The 7166-nt window shown below is 35.4% G+C and overlaps 1 protein-coding gene across 1 annotated transcript in view; it reads right to left on the reverse strand.

Moving 5' to 3' along the window:
- LOC136975654 (glycine receptor subunit alpha-2-like) overlaps positions 1 to 6329 on the reverse strand; it is a 75046-nt gene extending 68717 nt beyond the window's left edge. The window contains exons 1-2 of the mRNA XM_067270750.1: positions 6285 to 6329; positions 5949 to 6018 (exon numbers count right to left, since the gene is read on the reverse strand). The gene's annotated coding sequence lies outside the window, so the exon portion shown is untranslated. The remainder of the gene's footprint in view (positions 1 to 5948; positions 6019 to 6284) is intronic.
- Positions 6330 to 7166: the final 837 nt, after the last annotated feature.

Raw genomic sequence — 7166 nt, forward strand, 5'->3', positions numbered from 1 at the left:
TATCGAAAAACAAGAGAAACAAACGAAAATACTCGGAGCAAAAAATAATTGTAAGCCAGGAGAAGCTCGACGCAACTTATTCAAATTAATTTCGTTTTTAAACACGTCTCCCTGCTTCGGTCATTATTTTCTATCTGCAATTAAAGATAAAAGCGTGGCCTGTGGCTAATTCTTCTCTTCCCCATTTAGTTTTTCCTCTGAGAACTTCGGATTAAATAAACAGAAAAAAAATCCTTAAAGTAGCTTATTTTTTACGTATAAATCCACAGAACAACTTGTCTACGGAGAAAACAATGTCGAAATCGGAAGGTTTTTTTTTCCTTTTTGTAACTCTTACCACCCTGTGGGCACTAAGAGGGCCTTTTATAGCAAGCCCATTATAGGTTCGGCCAGGCCCACAATGGGGCGGCCGGGTGGTGAGGGACGGGAACCGACATATCCGGACGGACCACTCCCCGAAAAATTCCTGGGGATTTTTTCGACTCGTCCGGATTCGATCCCGAGTCGATGTCGGAAGGTTGGTATCTTTCACCTTCCAAGTATCTCCAAAGCGTAATTTATGCGCCCTTCATTCATCTATTTTCCATATTTTCCGACTTAACTAGAAAATGAATAACACTTAAACAATTAATGTCTGGTGAAGAGGAAGCATCTCAAATTCCAGCGCAAGAACAAGTACAAAAACACGTAATTATTTACAGAAAACAAGAAAGCTTTTGTGAATTTTTAAAGTAAAACAAATAAAAATGTATTTGAAATATTAAAAAGACAAAAATATAATCTTAAAAGGTAATTCAAGTGGATTTTTTGAAGATAAGTACGATAAGTTCGGTAATAAATAAATTTGTCGCACATTAAAAAATGAAATAAGTAAGAAAAGAAATTCATTTAATTCGCAATTTCAATATTATTCGAGTCTGCTTATTATTTTCTATTGCAATTAATTTCGAATATTGCAGTTTTTCACATTAAAAAATGGTATAAAAAATAGAAATTAGTCATTTTAATTACACATGAAAGTTGTAACACAGAAAAAATTATTTATTTTATAAAAAATTAAGACAAAATAAATTTACTTTAAAAACAAAGAAAAGAAATGCTCTCTTCATTCGAAAGAAATTAAGAAAAGTACTCCAATAAATTACAGAATATTAAAACGTAAAAAGAAAAGTTAATAATAGAAAGGTATTATTAGATATTAAGTAAATATTTAAGAGAAAAATAAATTAAAAATTGATAAAAGCTAACATCTAATAAATAAATAAGTAAAATATGTTTAAATAATAATTTTGACGATGGAATATAAATGTAAAAATTATAAATAATGAAATAGTTAAATAAAAATAAGGGAAAGAAGTTATAAAGTAATTGATGGATGCGATCCTCCGGAGTGGAAGAAACGAAGAAAAACGGCAAATATTTTATCCATTTTTGTATTTAAATATAAATGACGATTGTGATTTTAATAGATAAATTTGAATATAAATGGAATTTGCTTTTAAAAGCAAAAAAAAAAAAAAAAAAAATTGGAAACTGTAAAAGATAAAATGTTTTCTTTCTGACGAAATCAATTTTGAAAATGTAAACGAAATCGAAAGGAAGATTGTAAAAAAGAGCTTTTATACAGTTTATAAGAAAAATAAGGCTTCGTGTCGGCTTTTAATGGAGAATAAATTAAAAAGAAACACGAAAAAATCCAAAAACTCCTGTTTCGAATTCATCAAATTTCATTAATTCGTAAATTCATCCACCTTCCTTATTAAAGAAGAAGAAAGTAAACATCTCTCAAAATTCTGATATACGATTCGAAGGAAGATTGTTTATTTTTTGAGAAAAATAATCAGAAATGATTTATTTAAGTATATTTTTCCAATTTTCTTTATTCGTTTAACAATTTGAAATTATTTTTCGAAATATAGCTTTTCATTTTCCACTCGAAATGTCTCGCTTTCATGTTCATACGTTTCCATCTTCTGCTGCCAAACAAAATAAAAGACGAAGAAAAACGACGGATTATAATTGAAGAAAAACGATCAAAATATAAAGTTACAACGATGTAGATACGGAGATAAAAATTGGTCGGACAAACGAACGAACGTACAGTATTAGAAAGTCGTAAGGAGGTTTAAAGGTGATGAATTTAAACACAAACGGAGTGCGCTCCGTTCTGTTAACATATACACGAATAAGTGTAAAAGCTATCGAATAAATATTTTAAAATTTAAATTTTTCGGCTACTCCAAAAATTTTCATTCTGGTAAGATTTTTAGTTAAGAAAGACGATTTTTACCACTTTATTTCGTACATATTTCGTGATAAACAAATCGTAACAAAAATCTTTCCCTCTTTAGGCATATAAAGCACGTCCGGCATTACCTAGACAACTCGTTAGCGTATAATGTACTGTACAGTACTGTACGACGTATGACAAATAGTATAACGTCATACGTCCGTTTAAAAGTATACGCGTCAAAAGTGCGTGGTCCATAACAGAAAACGCGATAATGCCACAACGGGCGTAGTTCATGTGATGGCGCGTCCCCGGTCTTTCCATGCTGTTTATATACGCGTAAAAACGTCACGAGGAGAATAAAAGTTGCCGAACGTCTATTCACGCGCCGGTGTTACACGTCTAACGATCGATATTGGGCGCGTAACTGGCGGCAATTACGAAGTTAATGCATTATACTCGCCGCCAGTCACTGAAAATCGGTGATGAATAGAACGGAAAATTGCTTACGTGTCCCGAAACGATTCTTTTTACCTTAAATTTCGTAATTATAAAACGACGTCGATAAGAATTCCTAAATAACAATATCAAAACTTTTCGTCTTATCCTCTAATCATATCGTTCCGGAGATAATACAAACGTATACAGTATTTATCGAATATTGGCCGACTCCAATTTAACTTTGAAATACGCCTATAATACATGGCTTATCGGTAATTGCGTATTGTTAAACAAATTACTGTGTAATTTCGTATATTTGATTACCGATGAGAGATCGAATCTAAGTGTGCTTCTATAATTTAATGCCCTACATAAACGATCGCGTCGTAATTTGACCAAGATTAACTTACGTCACCGAAGAAATACAGAGAAATTGGTCAAGAACCCGACGAGAAATGTATAGAAACTAAAATAATGTCGACCGATTAATGCAGAAATGAAAAATTTTAGTTTATACGGGAAATTTTTTAATCTATTTCTTGATATTTAACTGTAAAATGGCAAGAAACGGCCACTATTTAGTCTATTCTTAACCGGGACAAATTACGTCGAGACATTTTTACGGTCCCAATATTTTAAGGTTTTTGAATAAGGTAGCCACCGATTTCCTTCGGTAAGAATGATTTTTAAAGTAAAAGAAATGCCAATTTTTCTTTCGTCGCCAGTAATCGGCGAAAAGGGGAGACAATTTCTTCCGACCACTAATTACAGACCGATTTTTAAAGAAAACTTTTTGTTCAAATTATCCAAGAAAAATCGTTCCCCCTCGTTACTCTTCGCCGTCTTCTAATAAACGACTTTATAAAAAGATAAAAATTACATAAACATATTTCCATTCCGTGACAAAGCAGACAGAAAAGGAGGAAAGATTCGGTTCCCGCTTTCTATTGATCCCTGCTAACAAGGTCGTCTCCTTTCCGAGGGACGACGTCGGACACGACTTTGCGATTAAACTAAAAGAAGTCGGAGGTGTCGAAACGTGTTCGACTAATTAAAGTTCGGCAATAATCGGACGTCCTTCCCAAAATTTTAACTACTTTAACTACTTAAACTTAAACTACTTTAATTAATTCCGGATACGAATATAATTTCCGTCACATTTTTAATACGGTAAAAATATAAAAAATATCGTTTGTATATACATACAACCAATATAAACGAAAAATGTATTACTTTGTTTTAGATTTTTTGCCCGTCCCTATAGATTTTTTTACATACGTCTGCGATCTTTGCGCTCTAATTGTCGTTTTACTCCAACATAATTAACCTTAAATTGCCACTAAGTTAACAAATTAAGGAAGATTTCGTACGATCGATTACATTCGGTGCTTTTTTCGGCACGGAATATTTTAAATCACACGAAAAATTAGCAGTTTTATTACGATTTGACACTGCAAATCTTACGTTCTTTCGTTTCTGCAGCTGGTAAACTCCTGCACGTGAAAAATACACTGGCCAAACACGAGTTTACTTTCCACATTCCCATCGATTATGTAAAACATTAAAGTTCCTACAAACGTCGATAAATATGCAATTCGAAATGTTACGGCCATTCTCGAGAGAGTGCGAAGGAAGTTTCGAAAGGAGAGAGACGAATCAACTGAAATCGAAAAAATACTTTTCTCTATGTTAGTTACGCTTAATCTCGATACAAATTACCTTTTCCCAGACACGTGACGTACAAATTTATAATCTTGGCCAAGACGAAGAGCCGAGAGGACGTAAGGCTATAAATTAAAAGAAAATTACGGTTCTTGGGAGAAGGAAAAAACCGTATTCCGGTGTTAAAAATTAATAAATAATTGGTTTCAGGTATCCGAATTTCCATTCTGCTCAGAAAACTCGAATTAATTTTTAAAAATTAGAAATATTTAGTACGGGAATAAAGGATCGACAATAAAAAACAACGTTTCAAATTTTTAAATTATACGTCTTACGCTTTATGCAATTTTATAATTTTAACTAAATGAATTTTAACGTCCTTTTGCCTTTGTACGTGTACAAATAAATCGATAAACAAACAAAACGTGAGCCACTTTTCCACGCCTTCTTCCGCCACGAGAAACAAAACTTCCATCTCTTCTCCTACCTACCAGTTAACTAATTATCATAAATTTAATCCAATTAAGAACTTTTCCAAACTTCGCTCTTCGATTTTATTTGGAAAGTTTCGAACAATTAAGCGATTAAATGAGAAAACAAACCATTTTACCGGACAAAATGAAAAATTACCTAAGAATTAGGTAGAAATTATTAACCTGGCAAAAAGTGCGCAACTGGTAGTCCGTTATAATAAAAACAATTAAAAATACAGTTTCATAAATAAAAGGCACTTCGATGGAAAATTTTGAACTGTGTTTGAATTATAAGATATCGATTTAGTCTATAAACAAAATTTGTAACGTTGAAGTAAGGAAGCGCATCTCTTCTTCCCACTCGATACGCTGCATAGAAATATAGAAAATTTGCTTATAATACGTTCTACATCACATAATTTTTTTGTATAATAGCTTTAAAATATTTTGAAATACTTATCCATGCAATTTCCTTTACCAATAGGCGGCTCGTATCGATCCAGAAGTTCTCTATCGACACGACACGGTCGAATCCTACGTACAGTACAGTAACAAAAAATGACAGTAATTTATTCGCAATTTTCTACGCACCGGACACAAACAGTACTTTGCCAATGCAAAGAAGACAAAATACCAGCTGCGCGTATTATACGAGAAGATAAACACGTTTCCGTCAAAGAGCGAAATCATTTCTTAAAGAAAATGACGGATTCGTTTCGTCTTTCCGGCAAGTTCGACGGCCTTGAAAACAAGAGCAACAGTTGTCTCTGGTATAGAAGGAATACCACGCACGGAGACGGGCACGCGCTTCTTTATAACAAAGGGAACGAGGAACAAAACTGATTAAGGCCGATATAACCCGGAAAATAAGTTACGTAAAAGATAATTAACAATAAAAACACTCAGACCGTTTTTTTTTAATTATGCGGCCTTTACCATAATAACGATGATGTTTACCGTGCGTTATCATTCCTAACTCATCGTTCAATTGAGAAGGTACAACAACGCAAGATGATTAACGTCCCGAAAGTCGCAAGTTACCAGTTGGCGGGAGAAGGAACGAGAAGGTGGACGGAGTGCGCGTGATTCCGTCCGAAGGATCCCGAAAAGGATAATTTTCGAGGGAGCCGCCGGAAACTTACCTTCGACCGGATGCGATGAGGTGGAGTTCCTCTTCGCGGGGGGGACCTTCCGAATCGTTACGTTATCCACCTGTCGGGTAAAAAGTTAGAAAAGGTCACCGACTAATCGGATAATAAACCCAGTGCCAACCCGGTGGATTTTCTGCACCCGCCGAAATCCAGTTTATACACGAATCTTTCTCGTAACACTCCAGTCCGAATCGCGGAGTAAATTTCCTTCACACCTTTAACACGGTGGCACTTTTGAACGTGTTGCCGGGAGACGAGGAGTCGACCTCCCGATCTTTCTTAAACTGGAGTGCGGACGAGGCACAAAGTGCGGAAGGAACTTCTTACCTGAAGCCGAACCGTCCGACAGACGGAACGCGTCTACCTATCGGTTCCCTCCACCGCCACCCCTATATAAACCGGCGGAAGAGTCCATCCGGTGGGGAGGAAGCGCCGAGCGCGCCGGCGCGGCGTCCGCCTTATCGATCGCGGGGTCCGAGCGTTTCCGGCGCGTCGTTCGAACCGATAAAAGATGCATTGGCCACAGGTGTTGCTCTCGCCAGACCCAAGACGCACGTGTCGAAAAATCGGTCGAATGGGGCCAGGAAGATAACAGAAGAACGAGCAAATATTTATTGTGACTTCGTCACAACGCCGGGCTACAATTTTTAATTTATTTAATTTAAAATATATCCTCTCCAACTCAAATTAGTAGTGTCTTGCCTCTATGCATAATTCTTTTCCCGCTAGCAATAAAGCCGTGTCGGCCATCTAAATCCATTGGGTGGAAATTTTTAAATTGAAATCACGTAACTTCTGGTGCAAACCGAAGTTCAAATATAGTTAATTTCATTAATATAGTTATGTGTTCAAATATAGTTAATTGGGACCTTCTGTCCCCCGAGCTTTCCATATCTGGTTCGACTTTCGTCTATCTAACCCCGTTCTCGATGTTGAGGAAGAACAGTGGGAATTTATAGATCTACAATTTTTTCATATTGCAGTCCAGAGTTAACGAGTGAGAAGAAACTCACACAACCATTACAGTTATCTTTACAAAGTTGCTTTGCATAATACGAATTGGTAAACTGTTAACAATTGACAAAAATAGATTTATTGCTTATTGGGCTGCAATTTGAAAACACAAAAAAAAAAAATTGTAGATTTATAAATTCCTACTGTCGTCTGTTGATATCGGGAAAAGTATGACTTAGGACAGTATTCCGCAAC

Source organism: Centruroides vittatus, unplaced genomic scaffold, assembly GCF_030686945.1.
Source record: "Centruroides vittatus isolate TY-2023 unplaced genomic scaffold, ASM3068694v2 contig_377, whole genome shotgun sequence".
Classification (NCBI taxonomy): domain Eukaryota; kingdom Metazoa; phylum Arthropoda; class Arachnida; order Scorpiones; family Buthidae; genus Centruroides; species Centruroides vittatus.